This window comes from Xiphophorus hellerii, chromosome 2, assembly GCF_003331165.1.
Source record: "Xiphophorus hellerii strain 12219 chromosome 2, Xiphophorus_hellerii-4.1, whole genome shotgun sequence".
Lineage (NCBI taxonomy): Eukaryota > Metazoa > Chordata > Actinopteri > Cyprinodontiformes > Poeciliidae > Xiphophorus > Xiphophorus hellerii.
In genome coordinates, this window is record NC_045673.1 from 1,784,945 (window position 1) to 1,806,138 (window position 21,194).

The 21,194-nt window shown below is 37.0% G+C and overlaps 1 long non-coding RNA gene across 3 annotated transcripts; it reads left to right on the plus strand.

The window, feature by feature from the left end:
• Positions 1–158: 158 nt before the first annotated feature.
• On the plus strand, positions 159–19,626 carry LOC116735502 (uncharacterized). Of its 3 annotated transcripts, XR_004342388.1 has the most exons (5): positions 159–241; positions 1,323–1,505; positions 9,068–9,226; positions 10,940–11,097; positions 15,019–19,626. It is a non-coding gene; the product is annotated as an uncharacterized LOC116735502 (long non-coding RNA). The 3 variants fall into 3 exon arrangements; XR_004342389.1 differs by lacking the exon at positions 10,940–11,097 and having other exon boundaries at positions 1,323–1,512; XR_004342387.1 differs by lacking the exon at positions 10,940–11,097.
• Positions 19,627–21,194: the final 1,568 nt, after the last annotated feature.

A 21,194-nucleotide genomic window follows, 5' to 3' on the forward strand; every position in this document is an offset into this window, starting at 1 on the left:
CATATAGAATGTATCCTATTTGTTATTATTCTTTGTTTGCATTTTGGCAAGTTATTTTTCTCTGAATTTAATGCTTTTTTTTGAGGTTGAGAGATACGTAGTGGCGAAGCGGAACCTTTGTTTTGGGGGTTTTGGTTCCGTGTTGGTTTCGGGGCGGACTTCCTGTTTCCTTCAAACGCAGTCTGGACTCTAAAGGCAACAGTTCGGTCGTCGTTGCTGATCCTGTTTTGCTTCTCTTCGGGTCAGTACAGGATAAACACACAAACCACTGTGTAAGATGTTTACCTGTGATTTCATCAGTTGATGGCTGTTGTCCAGTTTCTGAGCACATTTCTGCTAATAGTTGTACGTTTTATCAGAAGAGGTTTAGATTACAGTGCCGGGAAAGTCTAGGTGATTAAAAGACTGTGATATCTTACTAAGTCCTGGTTATAGGAGTTTTATTTTGCTTTTGTTTGAATAATATTCAGTGCTGGTTGCTTTGTGACACATAAAGTAGAATAAGGTGAGTCTATCTGATGTTAAAGGTGGAGAAACTATTCATAGGTTAAAGGTGGAACAATGCCATGTTAAATTCTAGATATTTTTGTAATTCTATTTTTGATCATTATTAAGTTCAGAGTACATTTTTATGTTTATACCACTTAATATGCAGCTGAATGCAGTAAGGCTGTTAAAAACAGTTGATTTATCCTGTTTAACAGCTGAAACACTGACTTCTTTTAAATCTCAACTGAAAACCCACCTGTTTAGAATTGTATTTGAAATGTAATCAATTGCAAATTTATTGATGTAACTTGACTTAATGATTGATTCTATATTGCATTGTGATTCTGTGTTTGTTATGATGTAAAGCACTTTGAAATGCCTTGCTGCTGAAATGTGCTATACAAATAAAATTTGATTGATTTAATACATTATACCTTGGTTGTCTTCTAAGTGAAGGCTGGTAATGTGAAAAGGTAATATGCTCAAGTTAATCATTACTTGTGAGAAAAAGGAAAAATGGTTTATAAAACACAGGTAATGTAAAATGTTAATATTCTACACTGTAAAAGGTTTGTTGGTTAACAAATGAAATGCTAAAGGCTTCAGTTGTCATTGCTGAATCCTGTCTTACTTGTGTGCAATCTAAATTTAAAAACTTTATGTGACAAAGGCCTCTGCAGGGTTACCATATAATGATGTGGCTTCCTGTGGAGATTTGATGTCAGTTTTTCTGCTATTCTTCACCTCAGGTTGTGCATTTCACTGTTAAATGAGTCCAAACACTTGGGACCTGTAACACAGACTACCGCTTGCGTTTGTTATTGACTTTGCAGCAATCCCTCATACTCAGCATGCATGTGGGACAGTGGAGTGGAAAAACTTCCCTGTAACAGAACGAAACCTTCAACAGAACCAGAACCCGGCTCAGTACCAGCAGCCATCTGCGACGGCCGACTGGAGGTTTGAGAAGACGGAGGAGAAACAGAAACAGAAAACTGATCTCCAGCTGTCACCAGGTGAGAGGTGGGTTCCACCTGGACCAGCAGCCATGGCCTCCACACCTCAGGCAGTTAGAGGCCACTTAGTCTAACAGTCATGTTTTTAACTGGGGGTAAACCAGGAGTGACCACACATGCATAGGGAGAACATGCAGGAAGACCCCAGAACATGCTGTGAACGCAGGAACTTTTTGCTCCTGCGTTCATGTCCACTGCACCATGTCAGTCTAAAAGTCAGATGGAGGAATTAAAAACAAACTTTCTAGAAGTATTTTAATTTGTTTATTCACCTTCTTCCAGCTAAACTCAAAAGCTGGAGGAACAACAAAGTGTTCTGAAAGCATAATTCTGAACAGCTGATACGGTTCTACACCAACGGTTCTATAGAGATGTGTGCTTCATTTTTATTATCCCTCACAGCAAAAACCAAATCCATCATCCGCCCGTCCCTGCTCGGCTTTAAGCACCACCTGGTTGTGGAACACAGCGATTAAATCTCTCCTGTTATTAGTTTTTCTCTCTCCTTGCTGCAAGTCTCATTTAGCGTTTAACTTCTCTGTCTGGCAGCTACAAAACACTCATTTAGCGCTCTGGGTTTCTTGTTGTTACTGCCATGTGTCAGAAGAGGAAATAACAGAAAGATGCACCAGTCATTACTCTCCATTCTTAATTGGGACATTTCCTTCCATCCAACTTTTCCTTCCCAACACATTTATTTTCTGTGGTAGTTTTGAGGTATTCTGCAGGTTTTTATGTGTTTTTATCTCCTGTTTGTTGGGCGGCTGGCTCTGTGAGGACAATTTAAAAGGTTTTGATTAATTGAAGTGTTGCTGTGGAAACAAAAGGGTGTTGGAAACCATATAAAACTGCAAACAGTACAAACTGAAACTATCTGCTTGGACTTTCCAGAATATGGTTGAAGCAAAGGATTTCCATTCTTGAATTTAAGATCTGTATGCTAAATAATGGTTGCCCAAATAAAAAAGGAGGAATGCAATAAATAATTATTGGAAGGCAAAGTCATGTCACTGTGTTTTAAATATCTAAATGTATTTTTAAATGGTTTCATAAAACTTTATCTGTTCCTTATTATGCCAGATCAGTTTCTCTCTGAGATCAGAGTTAAAGTCAAGAATATGGAGGCTTGATTTTATCTTATATTAAACCTGATGGATTATTACTGAGTACTTTCAGACAGGGATGGAAATGTCTAAGTGCTGCATCTTTGGATACCCAACTGCCAACAATGCTTTTGTGTGCAATCTTTAGAGACAAACTGGGCAGTAGCGGTTCTGATTCAGAGTTATCAGGGTTGGACAGAAGATTTTTCATGAGGGAACAGAACGAAATAATGGAAACAGGAAAATATTTAATCATTTTAATCCATTAAGTGACCCAAAGAGTCACTCTGGCTCTGGATGCAGCAGATAAAACTTTTGATCCTGTCTCAATATGGCTGAAGATAAAAGTTCAGCACTTTCATTTTTAGATAATTTTTCAAATAAAACTGTGAAGGTAAAAAATTAAATGGGTCCAATGGAACAAAAATATTTCAGAATGGTATAAATTCTGCTGAATAACTCAACTATTATTCTGAGTCACACTCTGCTTCATAAAGTAGTGCTTATGAAGCAGAGTTACAAAATGATACACTAATTTTCTAGTTCATTAGGTAGTAATCCTGCACATTCTGTGTTCAGTTTGATGAACTTACTGAATGACCTTTAAGACGTCTGTTTGTGCAGGTCCAATCAAATGTCCCAGTTGTAGTTCTTCAGCAGCTTAGTGTTCATCTTAAAATAAAAAAACACAAAACTTTAGAAGAAATGAAAACATGCAGGTCTGTCATTTAGGACTGGATTTTATTCACTGCATCGAGTTTCATGTTTGTTAAATTAAATGTTGATTATGAAGTTAATAGCTTTTTTAAAAATTCATTTGCATCTTGCCTCATTACACTTAGACTTTCACTACTAATAAGCACATGAGTATGCCAAGAATAATATATTTGCAGCTTCAAATTATGATGCAGTTGCATTAGATTTTATTCGAGTCATATTTCATTTCACAATCCATGTTAAAAGTAAAGTCGGTCAGCAGGACGAGGCTAACATGAAGATGTTTTTTATTTCTTAAAATAGATTCAGAAACTTTTATTTTACTTTGATTTGTCAAGATTCTTCTTTCTTTTTGCTTCAAGGTCGTTTATGTGCAAAAGCACCAATTAAATCTTACAGTGAGATATTATTTTTCTTATAAATATGACGTAAAATACTATTCGGCTTTTAGTTAAATCAGACTTGTTTATGTGTAGTTATCAATAAATATCAGCCATTTTCCAGTGCATACAATCTGGTCCAAATCATATTTTAGGCAGGTTTGTTTAAACAGAAACTTTCATCAGAAAGTCCTGAGCTTTTCACATGTTGATGTTAGAAAACTGCATACAAATGATCAAATGTTCACCAAAGGGATGCTGTTAATAAAATGTTTGGTTTTTTCTCTTTTAAAAAAGAAATTAAATTATTTGCTTATTTGCATTTTTATATGTTTTTAACATTGTATAAAATAATCTTAAGGGATTAAATAAAATATCTGCAGAATTGTGTTTTTATTTTTTTATACAATTACTTGATTTATCGTCTGAATAATTAATAATATTGTGAACTTAAATGTTGGGTTTTCATTATCTGCAGGCTGATAATAAACACATTTAACAGAACTAAAGGTAATGAATCTTTTTCATGAATTACTGACTTTTCAGTAATATCCTAATTTATTGACTGTGTGTTTTTCTGCAGATGAATCCTGCCAAGCTTATTGATCTTTTCCACTTACATGATTGAATTTTTGGGCTTTTAATGAGGATGGATTGCTGTGAAATTTGGTTCTAGAAGATTAAACTGATTAAATTTGTGATCCTTTAACTTGATCAGGCTCACTGGGATAAAACTGATGAAGAGCTCTTCTACCCACGACTAGAAATAATGAGTTGAATACTGTGATGTGTCACAACACCTACATGGGAACGATGGTGCAGAAAACGGATGCCCATCAATCTCATTTCAAAAGTTGACTGTTTATAATAGATTCAGTTGAAAATCAGAATGGAGGAAACAGGAAATCAAAATAAACTGTTTTCTTTAGCAGCCATTTTGTTTGCATTGTTATTATACTAACATGATAATAAAAACTGGAAGAATTCAAACCTATCTCGTATTCCAGCCAAAGCTGCTATTCCTGTGTCTAACACTTTTAGTTTAAGGTCCTAATAACATTAAAGCCGAAGTGCATGCTGGGTCGTTTCCCTACCAGGAGCGTCGCTGCACACAGCAGTCATCAGCATTCATGTCAGGAAATCACAAGGCTGGGAATGTCTCACACTATCACAGCTCAGAAAGGAAAAGACAGGTTTCTTTCTGGGTTTAATTCTGTCTCAAGCAAGTATAAAGACAGAGGAGAAAGGCGGTTGTGTGCTGGGGGAACGGCTGTGACCCTGCGACTGATTGCCTGCAGAGAATCAAAGTGTACAAGCTGCTGAGGAGATAACAGCGACGGAAAAAACGGATTAAAACAAACATGGACCCAGGAAAGAGACACGGGGGGAAAACGGTTTTGTTACAGCAGACTGAGATGTAGTTCTGTCACCGCAGAGCTGGACCGCTGGTTCTGCTGGCCCACCGGCGCTTACAGCCCCCTCAGGCCTGATAGTCCATGTTTTACTGCCACATTCTGCACAGCTCTGGCTTTAGGGTCAGGCCGGGATAATAAGTTCCCCTCATAAAGGAGCGATGCCTCCCTTTATATGCCATGTGTTACATATCGAAGCCAAAACTTATTTCTCTGATCACCGAAGCCATTAGTGGGATAATTACATTTCCTTTACCTTCATTTATACTCATTTAAGTTTTAATTGCATCTTTGAAGGAAAGCTTTACAATATAATCAATTTCTGAATTATCTATAGACTCTAACGTCAGAAAGTTTCCTTTATAACTTTCTAGTTGTTTTTTTTATCCAAGACAAAAAACTAGAAATAGTACACTTGAAGTATTTAGGGATTTTCTTGGGGTCAAGTTCTTTCTTTTAAACAACAAAAGCAGCATTGTGATAAGAATGAAATTTAATCAAATATCTGATAGATTAGAAATATTTACCTTTGAAAGGGCCATGCTATATTTTAATACCAAGATTTAAAGATATCAAAAACTAAATTATTTCCTTACCTCATTTAAAATGCTTCTTAAAAACTGGCTCTTACAAGTTAAAAATGTATACATTTTAAGGTTGTGGCATTTCTTGTTTCTTCAGGATTTTTTTGCTCATCCACATTGTTTGTATTTAATGCCGTTTTGCCACTCAGTCCTTCCTCAGTGTTTCAGCTGCAGCTGGCAGACATTGTGCATTTAAAAGTTCAACCATTTTTTTCTTTGCTTTTATTTGACCTTTTATGTAACCAAGAAAAGCCTTATTTAGTTTAAAAATCCTTTAACAATAGAAACATTTTCTGTGGCAGAAACATTTTCCTGACAGAAAAACCAACACAAATATTCAAACTGACAGATAAATAAGAATCAGGCGATGATGTGATTCTGCCTGCATCCTGTCTGTTGTTGAGTCTTTCACAACCACAAATAATGACAATTTACATCCATTACCGACTCCGTTACTGCAGTGAGGCCCTCAGCATGTTTAATACTCTGCTGCTGCAAACACTGGCGCTGTACTGACCTTTTTAAATTCCTCATAAACATCTTTATATCTTTAATGGCTTCTCCAGGCTTGTAGAGCTGCTTGACTTTGCAGCCACCAACACTGTGAAGAACTGCCTGCATCAGGGATGTTCCACAGAATCTAAATGTTCTACGTTAAAAACATTTAGAATCTTTAGCATAACTTATCCATTTTTAGCAAATGTATGTATATCATCAAAAGCCCCAAGTTAATTACCTGGATTACTTCATGGAAATATCTAAACACAATTTTTTTTAGTTCCAATAGAATCAGACATTTTGTAGACATTAAATTTAAAATACTGAACTTTTATTATTATGTCTATGATTTTTGTTTTACCTTAAATTTACCACCAAAAATTTCTCATTTAGTCAAAAAGCTTTTAGCTAATCATATTACGCTCCTCTGATCATGTGACACCAGTGTGATGGGCGGAGCCAAAATGTGCAGCAACGTCATGACCGCCAAATGTTCTGGTGTCACCAGAGGAGCATCATTTTTTATCTTACCCAGTCTAAACGTTTGGCTGTGACTTATCTAATGCACTCGGTCCGACATAAAGCAACCTATATGAAGCTTACCGGAAATTGCGTGTTTTTTTGTGCACTGTAAAAAAGCATTCCCCACTGCAAAGAGAGAAGTGAGGAGCCGAACAAGATGGCTGTTTGGAAGCGAGGCCAAGACGGACTGAATGGCTTCCTTCACTTCCTCTGCTGCCAAACAACTACAGCTAGAATACAATTCAAATACACTAATACTTTGCTTGAGGAATCATGGCTCCTTCCTCTCTGCGTGGTTTATTCCCAATGGCTGAAGGCAGAGGGTTTAAAGTGTAGCAGCGCTGCACCACGCTCACCTACATTATCACTATTATTTCTGTTAACTTTATGCTGTTGCTAAACTTGATGTTCCAATTATACATGTTTTGATGATGCAAAATATTTAGCTTGCTAACTAAATGTTTAGCTTCAAACTAAAAGTTTTACGTACTACATAAATACTTAATGTGAAGCTACATTTAGCTTGCTAACTATGTATTTAGCATCAAGCTAAAAATTTAGCATGCTAAATAAATATTTAATGTGAAGCTAATTTTTTTAACTTGCTTACTAAATATTTAGTTTTAAATTGACCTTTATAAATGAATGTATAACAAAGTGAAAATATGACATTGAAAATGAACCCCAATCTTTTGCTCTTGTGACAAACTAAATAACTCAGATTATTGCTGTTAACTTTTTATTGCATAACTTTACAAACAGAACCAGTTTGGCATCTTCAGATCCAACTTGAAACAATCGCGGTCATGGTCTTGTTTTATTTATCTCCTTACTGCAGCTTTAGGTGATAAAGGTCCATTTGGACCCGGCCCAGGCTTAGTGCGGGTTGCTGTATGTTTCAGTTACTTTTTCTGTTTTATATTTTTCCTCGTGTCACGCCCTCTGAAGAACACTTTGGACAGGGGGAAAGTAGGTGATCAAACAAAGGAAGTTTAAAAGAAAAATCTGAATTTAGTTGTTAATCATCCCACCTTTTAAAGGAAAGAAAAATAAAATCTACTCTTGCATAACTGCAGATGCACATTGATGCACATTGACACAGTACTGCGTCTGTCTCCTACAAAATAAATGAATGTTTTCAAGAAGGTGAGCTGTATTTTTTCAACTGCTTCAGAGTGACATCATCAGTCACCCAAAGTCAAACAGAAAACCACAAACACCATTAATAAAGATAAGAAGGAGTGGGAGCCATGTTCTCTGGAGCATCTGACAGCTTTGTTAATGTTGACACTTGGAGTGAAAACATCGTGTCACATTTTTCTGACTCCTCACAAACAGAATCCATTGGAGAGACTGATAAGTCACAGACAGATATTTATGAAGTTCAATTTTTCTATTTTCTCTTTGAAGAAGCAAAACTCAAATGTTTAGGTCTTTATTTGATTCTTTCTTGAAATGAAAATAACATTTCTGTCCCAGAAGCCATAGAGTTGTTGAATAACTTTTATTTTAAAAGTTCAGTTCCTCAGAGCTTTGCAAAATCTAATTTTACGTTTTGAACTTTTGTGACATTTTGTCATGTTAAAGCCTCAAACTTCAGAGTATTTTATTGGGATTTTATGTGGCCGACTGGAATAACTGGAGGAAAGTGATACATAGTTTTTTCAATTTAATAAAATACTTTCACACTCAGTTTGACTGAGTAAACCTGTTTACAATTTAATCTCAGTGTATACTTTAACTTTCTAATTTGAGAGAGCATCCATGAACCTGGAGCTGGAATTGTAGTAAAATATTGTTACCTTGACTCGAGAGCTGCATACAAATAAATGCCTTCAACTAAAATAGGAAAAGTTTAAAGAGAAAACCACATTACTTCCACTCTGCCGTTGCTCACCGCTTTTCACACTATTACAAACAAAAACAATGAAATACGATAGTGGGGTGGAGCATAGCATAGTCTAGGATAGCATAGTATAGCATAGCATAGCATAGCATAGTATAGGATAGCATAGTATAGCATAGCATAGTATAGTATAGGATAGCATAGTATAGCATAGCAGGCGACCTACTCATGAAGGCTAGTAGTCCTGGAACAGCCTCCAGGGTTCGATTCCTGCCTCATCTCTGTGACTGAATTTCACTTGAGCCGTAATAATTCTCATTAAAATAAATAAACTAGAATACATGGTTAATATTTAGCGCCTTTGAAGTATTTATGCATCTTGACTTTATCTTTTTACCCTAATCAGCATGACGGCTTTCCAACCAAATGCTGCTGTTGTGACCTTTCATTATTTCTGAGAACCCAAACGCTGATTTATGTTTATTGTTTGAAACTTACAGGAACAAGATCAAAGCATGAAGGAACCAACAGGAACCCCCAGAGATGCTTTGGAAACCTGACATGACACCAGAACTACGAACAGAACTGCAGTAGGATCTGGCAAGGACTGACTGAAACAGAGAGGCTTCAGTGTTGGGGAGGATGATCACCAGAAACGGGTGAGTCTGTAACACACTGCAGCCAAGTAGAGACATGAACTCGGCACTGAGAGGGAAAAAAAACTGCACTAGAAATAACATGATAAACCAAAAACATGCATGGGGAATCAGTTTTATGTGGGTTTTGTTCAAATTAATAATCCAGTTCAAGTACAAGCTGGTGCTTTCCTCTGTGGTTAATTATCACAAGTGTTCAGTTTACATTAGATCAGTTTAAAAGCTCCTCTGAGGAAACTATTGATCTCAGTTTAATGTTGGATTTTAACCTTTTATAGAACATTTTCAGGCTGATTCTGTTCTTTAGAGAAGCTGAAGCTCATGGTGTCAAAATGAAACTGATTCCAGATTCATTTCATGTTTTATGGACTTTGCCTGTAGTTGTATTAGTCAGTGTTGGGATGAACCGCTCATTAAATGTTGATGTTTCTTCATGAAGGCGATCAAGCAGAGTGTCAGGGACACTGTGTGGACGAAGGGAAGTCTGTTATTTCTGCCTGTCCTAAATTCTGCTCAGACAGAAACTGGGAAATGAATTATTTTTAGTCTTTTAGTTTCAGTTTCTCAGCTGGATTTTCAGTTTTTGTTTCCTGTTTGCTTTCTCGGTTTGTTCTGAAGTTCTGTTTCATTTTCACACCAGCAGTACATCCTGCTAGTCATCATCGTTAAATCACCAGAGTTTCTTCTGGCAACTGCAAAAAAGATGTTGTTGCTTTTGTTCCTGTTAGGTCTGAGTTTGTTCTTAATGAATAAAAGATTTAATCATCACATGCTAGAGTGCACACATACATTCACATTCTCTCACTTTCAACCACCTTTTTTAAAACTCTAAAAGAGTTTTAAAAAGTTGTTTTTAATGTTCCTGTTAGGAGGAGCAGTTTATTCTTCATGCACAGCCCTGCCTGCATTTATCCACATATTTAGCTCCAGAACTGTGACAGGAAGTTAGCAGCATCATCAATCTTTATCTTGTAGAACCAGATAATTAGACATTAAGAACTTTAATAAGAAAGCTGTCAGTTTTAGTTTCCTTCTTGTTCCCGTTGAAGCAGCTCATTTACTCTGTTACCCTCTGTCTCTTTCTCACAAAACATTTAGTTATAAGAAAATGGGCTTCTGATGAGATCCACATTTACCACTGAAGCATGTAGGAAATGTTGCTCCTGGTGTTTAATAAATAGCAATTTATTGGGATTTGACTGTATTTTCTGCCAGTATCGTTATTGAAAACCTTAATTTGACCAAATTTTTCTAGCGATAGTTTTACATTTTTGGTGCATATCTCAGCAAATGCATTTAGAAGTTATCATACAAACAAAAATGTAAATCTGTGTTTTTATTGATTAAAAAGACGCAGCAAGCTCTGCGCCCTGACGCTGTGGTGGTAAAATTATACCATGAAGTTTTCTGCTCCCACTTTTTTCTGTAAATCTGATCCAAAGGCAGAATTACACATTTCAAAACTTCCCTTGATCTCCCTGAAACCTTTGGATGCAATCTGAATCAGCAACCCAGCAGTAACGGGTCGAACCCAGAACCGCTTGAGCTACCGCCGCCTTCATCACACACAGAGCCGAAAACTCAACCATAAATCAGACGAGTTGATCTGCTGGCCGTCTGATCAGGATGTAGCCCTGCAATGAGGCCAGGATGACAAGACCTTAAACCAAAGGCCAGGTAATGAGCCAGTCATTTGATTCATGTGTTTTGATGCAGGGTGAGGTCTGACTTTGGAAACCTCAGCCATTATAAGTGCTGGATTGGAAGTTACTTCGGCCTCCAGGCTCCTCACTGCACTGAAGAACAAACCATCCAAAACCTCCCAGAAGCTCAGGGCGAGCTGAAAACCGTCAGGACGCATTCAGTCACACAAAGTAGGGAGCACACTGTTAGACTTTCAGACCATTCATGTTCTCCAGATTTTTCATTTTATGGGAAGAAGAAATGTTGCCTTTTGTATTTTGAGCCCCAGCTTTATTTGAACAAACTTATTTTGTTTCTCTGCAAAAAGTTGCCATTGAAAAGACCAAAATCTTTTCTAACCACCTAAACTTCAGTTCTCCACTGATGTACGATCCACTTAATCCCCAGCTTAGCCCCTGACATAAATACGGCGTCGCTGTTAATATGCTTGTTTTTTTAACTCCTGTTTTATGGCTGCTTGATGAATGAGATGTATTAACCCGAGCCAGAGACTGATTGTGCCGTCACTGGACGGGACACACAGCAGACTCAAACAGACAGTGAAGAATAGCAGCTCTGTTTTCTGTCTGTCGTTCTGCTGCACCAATAGCGTCTATTTAGAAACCGATAGAGTAGAATCCTGATGATTCTAATCATCCGCAGCAGCTTTGAACTAAACATTTAATCCACTTATTTGAGGTAATCTGTATTTTAAGGTTTTGACATACTTAAGCAGCTTAGTTTAGTGATGCATCTGAATGAATGTGTTTGTACAGGAGAACTAAAATCAATCCGATCTGCTGGATGTGGAGGTGAAAAGTGCAGCCGAGTGGCTCTGTGTCTGTCATGAACAACCGGGTCGGTTCAAACCGCGTTCTGCTCATGTTGTTGACTTTTCAGTTGTGCAGAAAAGATGAACAGATTCCAGAAGATAACCTTGTTTCCAGCTGCTGCTTTCATTAAAGGGGCGGTATTATAGCACAGTCAAGTAACTTTTACTTTCAATTGTCAAACTTAACCTGTATATATGTATATACCATAACTTAAAGTATAAGGAGGCAAAAATGATTCCTCAAACATGAATGCATGAAGATTCATTCATCTTTAAATAATAAAAACCTATTTTTTAATTCAAATCTTCCAGTATGAAGAGTTTTTGTCTCCAGAGATCAGTTACATTTATTCCTTCTTTTAAATGGCACAAAATCTGGAAAGAGAAAATCAGGAGAAATGGAGCTGTAGAGAATAGAAAAGAGAACCTGATGGACAAACCATTTAGTCCGTGTCTTACTGAAGCGTTTTCTGCTTTATGTCTGGACTGTTTACAGTGTCAGGATCAGGGAAATGTGCTGAACTCATTTGGCAAATAGACATTGTTGCTAATGATGTGTGTAATCCGCTGATCTCTCGGTGTTGACATTGCTGATGACAGTGAATGAGGGAGTCTGAAAGGTAATTAGTGAGTGTGGTTATGCAGGTAATCACTTGTTTTCATATTTCCTCCCAGGACTGAGCCGCGGGTCAGTGTTCAGAGTCTGGGCCTCTTTCAGGTTCACAGCTGGAAATTCCAGACAGCCCTTATAGAAAGAAAGAAATACAATGATATTTGTATAAAACAGGCCATAATGCAGGCCTTTAAACTTTTCTACTTGGATCAAATGTTCTGGGTTTCCTTCTACAAGCGAATCACAATATCATTCTGGATTTTTGGTCCACTCCCCCTGACAGAACCGGTGGAACTGGGCCTAAAACAAAACCAGCTAGGATGAGTTCAAGCTAATGGCTGGAAGCTGAGGAGTTCATTAATGAGACCCTCAACGCTGCGCTGGTAATTAAAATGTGAAGATTTTTTTTTTACCATCTTAAATTTCTCATGTGTCACATTAAATTTTTACTGATTTAAATCGTATTAAAATTCCCCCAGTCTTCAGACGACGTTTGGTTTTCAGGACATTAGGAGCTTCACTGCGGATCCAGAGTGAATATAATAAAAACTGAGACGTTTTAGGGTGAAAATGTGTTTTTGGAGAAAAGCAGAAACACAGGAATCAGCAGTTTGGCATCAAGTTAGTTGAAATTTTAAAATGAAATCTGTCAGAACAGTCCTGTTCTCCTATAGAGCAGCGTAATGGTAACAACCCTTTGAGTTCCTGGGAACAAGAAAGCTTAATCCAAGCAGCTAATCCAGCTAATCCAGACCTGATATCAGGTGATTCATCTGTCAGGAAGACAGAGGGAAAGTGTCCTGCCGTCTCCTGGTCCTAACAGAGACATTGTAGTTACAGAAGGTGATTAGTGCAGCCTGGCGGTTCTTCCCTGTGATCCAATGACTGACTTTCACATCGTCCTTATCGTTCCCACTCAGACCGTCACAGAAGCCCCACAGACAGATGAGATGAGATCAGCCGTGAAGAAGCCTTGTTAATGTTGCAGAGATGTTTATCGTGTTTGGTTTTCCATCAGCAGAAGTTTAACGATCGTTCTGATGGATGTTATCTGTGTGAGATAGCATCCTGCCTCCTCTAACCTCTGTTTTATATTGCGCTCAGATTAATTTAAACTCAAATCAACACTTTCTGCTTCTAGCTCCAGGGTCTGGCTGGAAAGCTTGGCATCACTTGAAGGCTCGTCAGTAATCGGGACGTAACAACAGCACAGCCTGAAGACAAACCTGAGCTCTATTATTTATGATAAAACGAGGCTTTTCTTATGAATTGTTTTCTAATCTAATGTTTATGGCTCAATTGCAGAAGAAACGTCTTTAGAGAATGAGATGTTTCTGATGGGACTGAAATAATTAATCATGATTAATCAATTATTGAAATAATTATCAAATAATTTAGTAATTTAATTGTTAAATGAACTATAGAAAGTTCAACACAGAACTGAAAAAAATAAATGGATATACAGTACAGACCAAAAGTTTGGACACAACTGTGTGTCCAAACCTTTGGTCTGTACTGTATATTTTGCATTTAAGATTAAAAACCTTCTTGTTTGTGAATTAGTTCAAGTGGCAGTTTGAGCTTCACCTGTGAAGAAATTCTCCTGTCAAACACATTTTACATCCAGTTATTAACCTGTTAATCTAAATGATAATCAACAGATTATGTAATGTATTACATAATGAATTGAAGTTAAAGCAGGCAGAAAGATTATTATTGAAGTCTTTTTTAGCTCCAGATGCATCCTTTAATGAATAAGAATGCAATTAATCGTCAGAATAGTTGATTAAAAACTCTCCTTGGTTGCTGATCGAGTTTCTGAATGTTCCCAGTTTTTCCTGCAGCTTCACTGGTTTATAAAAGCAGAGAAACAGATGAGATGATCAAGTGAGTCATGGGGTAACATGCACTTTGTCTCCACTCCTAATTAGTTGGTGAGTAAAACAGTTCAGCTTTCTGTACTTGTTCAACACAGACATGCCAGATTATTACCACGTTCATGTTTTACCAGGTTTTTCTCTCCAGATTAAGGCTTTAAAACACATTACTGTTTTTAATTACTGCTGGAAGAACCTTCAGCCTCCCATTGTTACAATCATGTTCTAAATGTAACCATGAAACATTCATCTAACCATCTCATTACATGTAAACAAACTGGTTTTTACTGGACATACTTACTGGGGATTCTTCAGGTCATTCAGAGAGCTGGAGAGGAAACCTGCAGGATTTGAACCGACATCGTCAGAAAATGCAGAAAATGTCCAAGAGTTCAGAACTGTTTTATGCCCAAAGGTTGCTCTGTAAGCTCCAGCTGTGGTAAATATTATAGGAGACTGTAAGTTCCTTTAATTGTAGTACAACAGTTTACAGCAGTGCTGAAAACAATTGGATTTAATGAGATTTTGTTAAAAATTATTTCTATGTGTAATTAGTTTCCAAAGAAAATAAAAGTTCTCAAATGTTAGTTGTTTTTTTTATGAGTGCCACTGTAATAATATATCCATCTAAATCTTTTTCAAATGTTTTCTGATCTGTGTTCCTGCATCTAAACCTGCAGCGCCTGAGCAGCTCCAGTCTGCTGGGTCATTAGGAAATCGATTCCCTCGCTTGTTTCTTCTCCTTCTGTCTAATCTCACTCACACTTCCTTGTGCTCTGCTGTGTTTCAGGTGCCAGTAGTCCGTGTCGCTGTAATGTACTCGCCTCAGTAATACGCAGCAATAACAGCCGTGCTCTGCGTCTGGGTCAAAAGGTCAGGAGATGGGAATCCTGCTCTCACTGCTGTTCTTCATCCTCTGCTGTGATATGAAACATCATCTGTCTCTCCTAATCTCTTCCTCCAACAGTCAGTATTCAGCTTCAATAAATATCTGCTGTGGATAAATAGTGTTTTGCAGCTTTAAGTTCTCGTGTGTGTCAGATCAAAGTCAGTCCCAGAAAAACATATTTTGTGACAACTGGTCCTTTCATATTTTCTGATGGAAATAACCGCATTGATCTCATGTCAGTATCATTATTGGAAACAATCAGTTTATTGAATGGATGCCGACTGAATGTTTTAGTCACTGGAACGTTTTTTATTGATGTCAGAAGCTACAAGAAGAACAAACCAATTCATTGAATGAGAATGTTTCACTAAGGGAAACATATTTAGATGAATTACATACAGTGATGCTTTCTTTTCTTTTTGCTGTTGAAGCTGTTGCTGAACTGCAAACCTTCATTAAGAGATTGCTGCATCCCGAGTTTAATCCCAGCAGCTCTTAGACTCTGGAATACAACAAGGTTCACTTAGCGCCGCTAATGTTTTTGACAAAAGACAGCTTATAATTTGTGATTAAACAGCTATTAAAATAATTGTGTTATTATTAAATAATCAGTATTTCTATTTATTTTTCAAGGTTTTCAAATAAAGAAAAACAAACTTTTGTGAAAATAAGAATAAATACATTTTATTTTGAAAGATGGTTGATATTTATGGAAATTGATGCGGAAAAAAAACAAGTTTTCAAACTAAACTTAATAGTAATAAAGTCAGGTTATAGATGCCGACTCTAAAAGCATCACTGCTCCCGAAAAACTGTTTACATTCCTGCTGTTATTTGCACAATTTCTTTTATTTCTTACAACTTTACAACCACATTTTGCACATTTCTTTTCCTCAGAACATGCCGTTTTACTCACTGCTCTGTATTTTCATACTGTGAACTTTCCCTTACTGTACAATACCTGCATATTTTCCAAAAGATGCTTTTTATTCTGACATAAGAACCTCATCTGAACACATCTTCTAATTTAGTGAATATTTCTGTAAATGTCAAGTCATTCTCACTTTTCCTCACTGTATGCTTGTTTCAGTGCTAACATTCACACTGAAATTGATGAGTCATTTTCTTGCCTTTGTCCTTTGAAATGTTTCCATTCGTTGTTTCCTGATGGGGGATCTGAGCAGGCAGTTGGTGAGATGATGGGATGAGTCGGTGGCCGGTGCAGCATCAGCAGCAAATCGTTTCACTTAACCACAGCCTGGAGAATCTCTGAGGTTTGCCACAGGGACCTTTGACCTTTGCGCCGGTCCTTCCTGTTGCCACCACTGTCTAAAGCTGCGTTTATGGATGCATCAGGAAACTTTAACTTACTGATCAGCTGAGGTGTGCAGCATTGTTTGCTCCACAGCCAGGACTGTCCTTGATTGTCACTGAGTTCAGGTTCCACTGCCACCTGGAGGAATGATGAGTTTTCCTCTAATGGCTTCTAAAGTAGCTTCCCGCAGTGGGAGCGTCAGCAGCCAGCATATGGTGCCCTGTTGTTCACAAACGGCTGAATGGGAAAAACAGGGAAATATTTCAGGATAAATGAAGCAGTTTGGGTTTTATTTGGGCTGCCATGGAGATGTCTCTGTTGTGATTTTTACTTTTAAACCTATGCATGTTGCAGCTCTGCAACCAAAAGTTAATATAAGGCTTTAGGTTCAGATGGAAAACATTTTGACTGTTGGACACGCTCAGTGTGGATGATTCATGAGGAAAGCTTTGCATTTGCAGAGGCAAAAGACTGAAAGAAAATAGATCTTCTTTTATTTTTAGGTATCATCCATTTCTCCATGTGATATCTGCAAAGCTTTGTGACAAGGTCATGCATCACAGACATCCCTGCACTCATCCATCAATGATCTAAATCCGTCCTGAGACCAGATGGGATTTTTTACCCACCTATACCCGCTTCTCTCATAATATACCGTACAATGGAAGCCTAAAAAAAAAGCCAAAAAAACCACAACAAAAATTCTCTTATTGTTTGACATTAAAACAGGCAAAATGTTTTGTGTTTTAGGCCAGACAAAAATACTTTATTGATCCCAAAGGAAAATGAGACATTGTTATGGGGATGTCCTGGTCTTTTATTCTTCTCACAGATTGCTTCATAACATTCAATTTAAATAGAGATTTATGTGGAAGGATTTTAAGACAGAAAACATTAAAACATCAGGATCAGAAATGTAAAAGTCTGGTTCATCCTTGGATTCACTTTTCAGATGACTAAACAAAGTAGAGCCAGATCTTTAATGCATTCATTTCTATTAATTAATTACTTAGATTTTCATGTTTTTTAATCTTTTTTTTCTTTACATACAAAAGTCTCAGGCTGGATTTTTTTGTTTAGTCGTTAGTTTGTAGTACGCCACTACTAGAAACTAGAAACTTCTAAAGTTTTAGGAAAAACAAATGCTAACATTGATAAAGCTCATTAGCTTTCTGACAGAACAAAATGAGAAATGCAGAATTATCTGTCTGTCACTAACATGTGATGGGTGTTTGGTTTGTTTAATGTAGAAGAGTAATGGACCAGGAAGTGACCCTTTGGAACCACAGAAATACTTTTTCTTGATGAAAACCAGCTGAGAACCGAAGACGGAGAACCCAATGTCGTTATCCACAGTGTGAAAGTCCCACTGAGTCCAACTGAACTCTGTTACTGTTGGACTTATTAACCCATTTTTACACAGCAACAGGCTCCAAACATGATGGATATGTTTGATTTTTACAGAAATGTATTCATCCAGTCGTGTGTGGAAAAGTATTTTATTTCGGAATCAGAGTTCAGATGATATTTTATTCTTGTTTAACTGCAGAAAATAAATGGTTTATATAATAAAAAGCAGCTTGTTGAAGATTAAGTGGGAACTCAGTCTGTTGGGAACAATTAATAATAGTTTATGTCTTGAGCCAAATGATGTAAAGTTAAATGTTAGAGAATAGAACAAGAGGAAAGTTTTGATTTATTATCTTCCTGATCAGAGCTGGAGGTTGGAGCTGCAGGCTGACTGGAATAAATTGATATATTATCTGACAATGTACTATTAATCAATCAAAATGAATGCATTAAAGTCCCAACCCTAAACATATCAGAAAATTCTTTTTAGAACAGCAAATTCTTACAATGACGAGACATTTTTATTTCCAGGTATTTCTGGTTCTTATATGAGTAAAATCCCATCATTATGAACTTGCATTGTTTATAGGAATGAGCATTGATGAGCAAATACTTAAAAGATGAAGTGAAAAAGAAAATATTTCTTGATCTTATAAAATGAACAGTCTGGTTTGATTTCTCTCCATTCGGAGGCTCAACCAGCAGGTGTTACTGGGAGTTCTTGAAATCTTTTCCACTTACCTTCTCTGGAGAGGAAGCAACGGTTAATGTGCTTTAACAACTCATTTCAACTTTTACTTGAATTTGATTACAGTTCATTTGTTCCAGCCAGAGGTTCTTCCTCTGCTGTTAAAGAACCATGGAAAGAAAATGAAAATAATTTGAATCACTTCATCTTGTGACTCAAAACAAAAACTCTGTTTGTTGCATTTATCAGCTTGAAGTTACTGGTCATGATGAAGAACTCAGCATGAGTTGTGATTTTTCATTGGTCAGCACTGTTTGCAAGAGAGCAGTGATTATGTTTTGAAGGACGGTAGCAGGAAGTGATGACAGAAGCAGAAATGTTGAGGTTTTTTTTAAATGGAGCGGGTTGACGGCTCTTTTGTTCAAATCTAGAGTGAAATGTGTGACGTCGCGTTTGATGTCCGATTCAAATATACTCCTGCTGTTTGAAGGGCATTAATTTGACAGCTGACGAGTAACAGCAGCACAAGGGTGAATTAATAATTCATGACAAAGTTTCACTCTGGCTTTGATCCTTTGCAGGCCCACAATGTCATTTTTGATAACAGTAATCCAGCAAATGCTTGACTTAAAGTTCTTCAGCTTCGCTCCTTCAGAGCAAGAAGAGTCTGCTGTCTGCTTTCACTGGTAAACTTCTTAGAAAGAAAAAAAGACTTGTTATGCTTCCTTTTAAACAAGTTACAATATTTCTATGAGCTATTAAAACAATTTCATTACATTTTCTGCACAAAATCACTCAGATGAGATTTCAACTCCTCAGTTCTGCATATTTTGATCTCCTTTCAGAATGTGCTGTTTTAGGACTCAGAAGCATAAGAGGAGCCTCTAGGGTGCTCAAGTCCTCGAGAGCAACTTTTAGATGCATCCTTACTCCAACGGACCAGGATCAGCTCTGAACAGACCTGCTAACGAGCCGTTCATTTGATTCAGGTGTGAATCAAATAAAATAAAATAAAAAATTCAGGTGTGAATCAAATAAAAAATACGAGCTGTTTTGAAACAGATCGTTTTTTAGACACTAAAAACATTACCTTATTGCCAGAAAACAGCTGAATGTTTTATTTTAAGCACTTGGACTGTTTCTAGAAGCAGTAGAGTCACAAAAATGTGACAGCAACACACCAAAATCAGCTAAATGAAGTTAGGAAATTATATGCTAATATTCAGCTAAAAAATGTGGAATATGTACTTACATTATTCCCCAGAACACTGTTCTAAAAGTCAAAAGTTTTGCTGTTTTTATTTATCTGAAGGCTCCTGTTTGGCTACTCAGAACAGGAAATGAATAAAATAGCTGAATAACTACTTCAACATGTTGGTAATCAGATTTTGTTTCAGGCAAGAATGAGAAGTTTAATATGTGAAAAGTGCCTTATTACTGAAATAAACCTCAGCTCTTTGTTTAGGGTCATTTACTTAAAGCAGATAATTTGCATTTTAATGTTTTATTCTTGAATCTGAAACACTTGATTTGACTTTTCAGAGAAACTAATCAGGGGAATCAGCTCTGCTGGAATTCCCTCAGGCATCACACAGCGTTAATAAAAGGTTACATAACCTGCGATGTAGCCTCCTAAAAGCAAAGGCTTCTATTAGAAACAGAATCCTGTCAGCAGAAGCAAGATGAATTTCTGACTTGATTGTGGTTTCTATGCAGACTCATGTTTCAGTTTGGTTTTTTCGGGTCACCTGTCCTGTCTGATAGAAACATTTTCCACCTGTGCAACATGTATAAAGCCGATCATCCCGTCCCGAGCGGCTGGTCATCAGGTGTATGATAATAAAGTCAGTCTAAGTCTAAGTCTATTTTTATGTTTTTAATTGTATTTGTACTTTTATTGTATTTGTTCTTCGCAAAACCACATTGTCTCTTGTAAATATTAAACTGTCTTGATCAAATGAAAATCTGTTGTAGATTTTAGAAAATTATATCCAGAACTCTTTCTCACATTTAACTGAGGCTTTTTGAAGAATGAGAAAATGATCAGCATGTGATCGATGCTCACAGATGAATTTCTGCAGCTGCAACTGAAGCAAAAGTTATTTTTCAAAAACCAAGAGGCTGAACACGTACACGCCACGCTTTTCAGATTTGATTGTAAAGGTAACGGTAATTTTATTTCCATAGCACATTTTCAGCAACAAGGCAATACGAAGTGCTTTACAGGACTTAAAATGAAATTCAAACAAAATAACAAACCAAAGGAAAGAAGAAAAAGAATCTAATGTTGATCTGAAGTCTGTAAACTAGGAGCTCCTGTTGTAAAAAGATATTTTCCTTCCTTTGCTACAAGGTGTTTCTCTACCACATAAAATCCCAATAAAATACAGTAAAGTGTGTATTAGTAATGTGATGAAATTTCACTTTTATAATCACTTTTGGCAGACAGTGTGCAGCACCAGCAGCAGGCTGGATTCACATGCTGAGTTCTGATGCAAATAACAAACTTTCATCATTGTGTGGTTAGTTGCTAGTCTCTGATTTTCTGTTTCCCACAGATTTAAGCCATAATTTTACATAAATGGGTAAAACAAGAAAAGGCATCAGATACGAGACTATTTCTCACCTAGATTTCTACCTCATGCATTCCTGCTACAACAAGGCAATCGAGGGAAAAATTTCACTCCAAGCGACATCTGCCTTCCTGGTGATGAGCTCCATAAG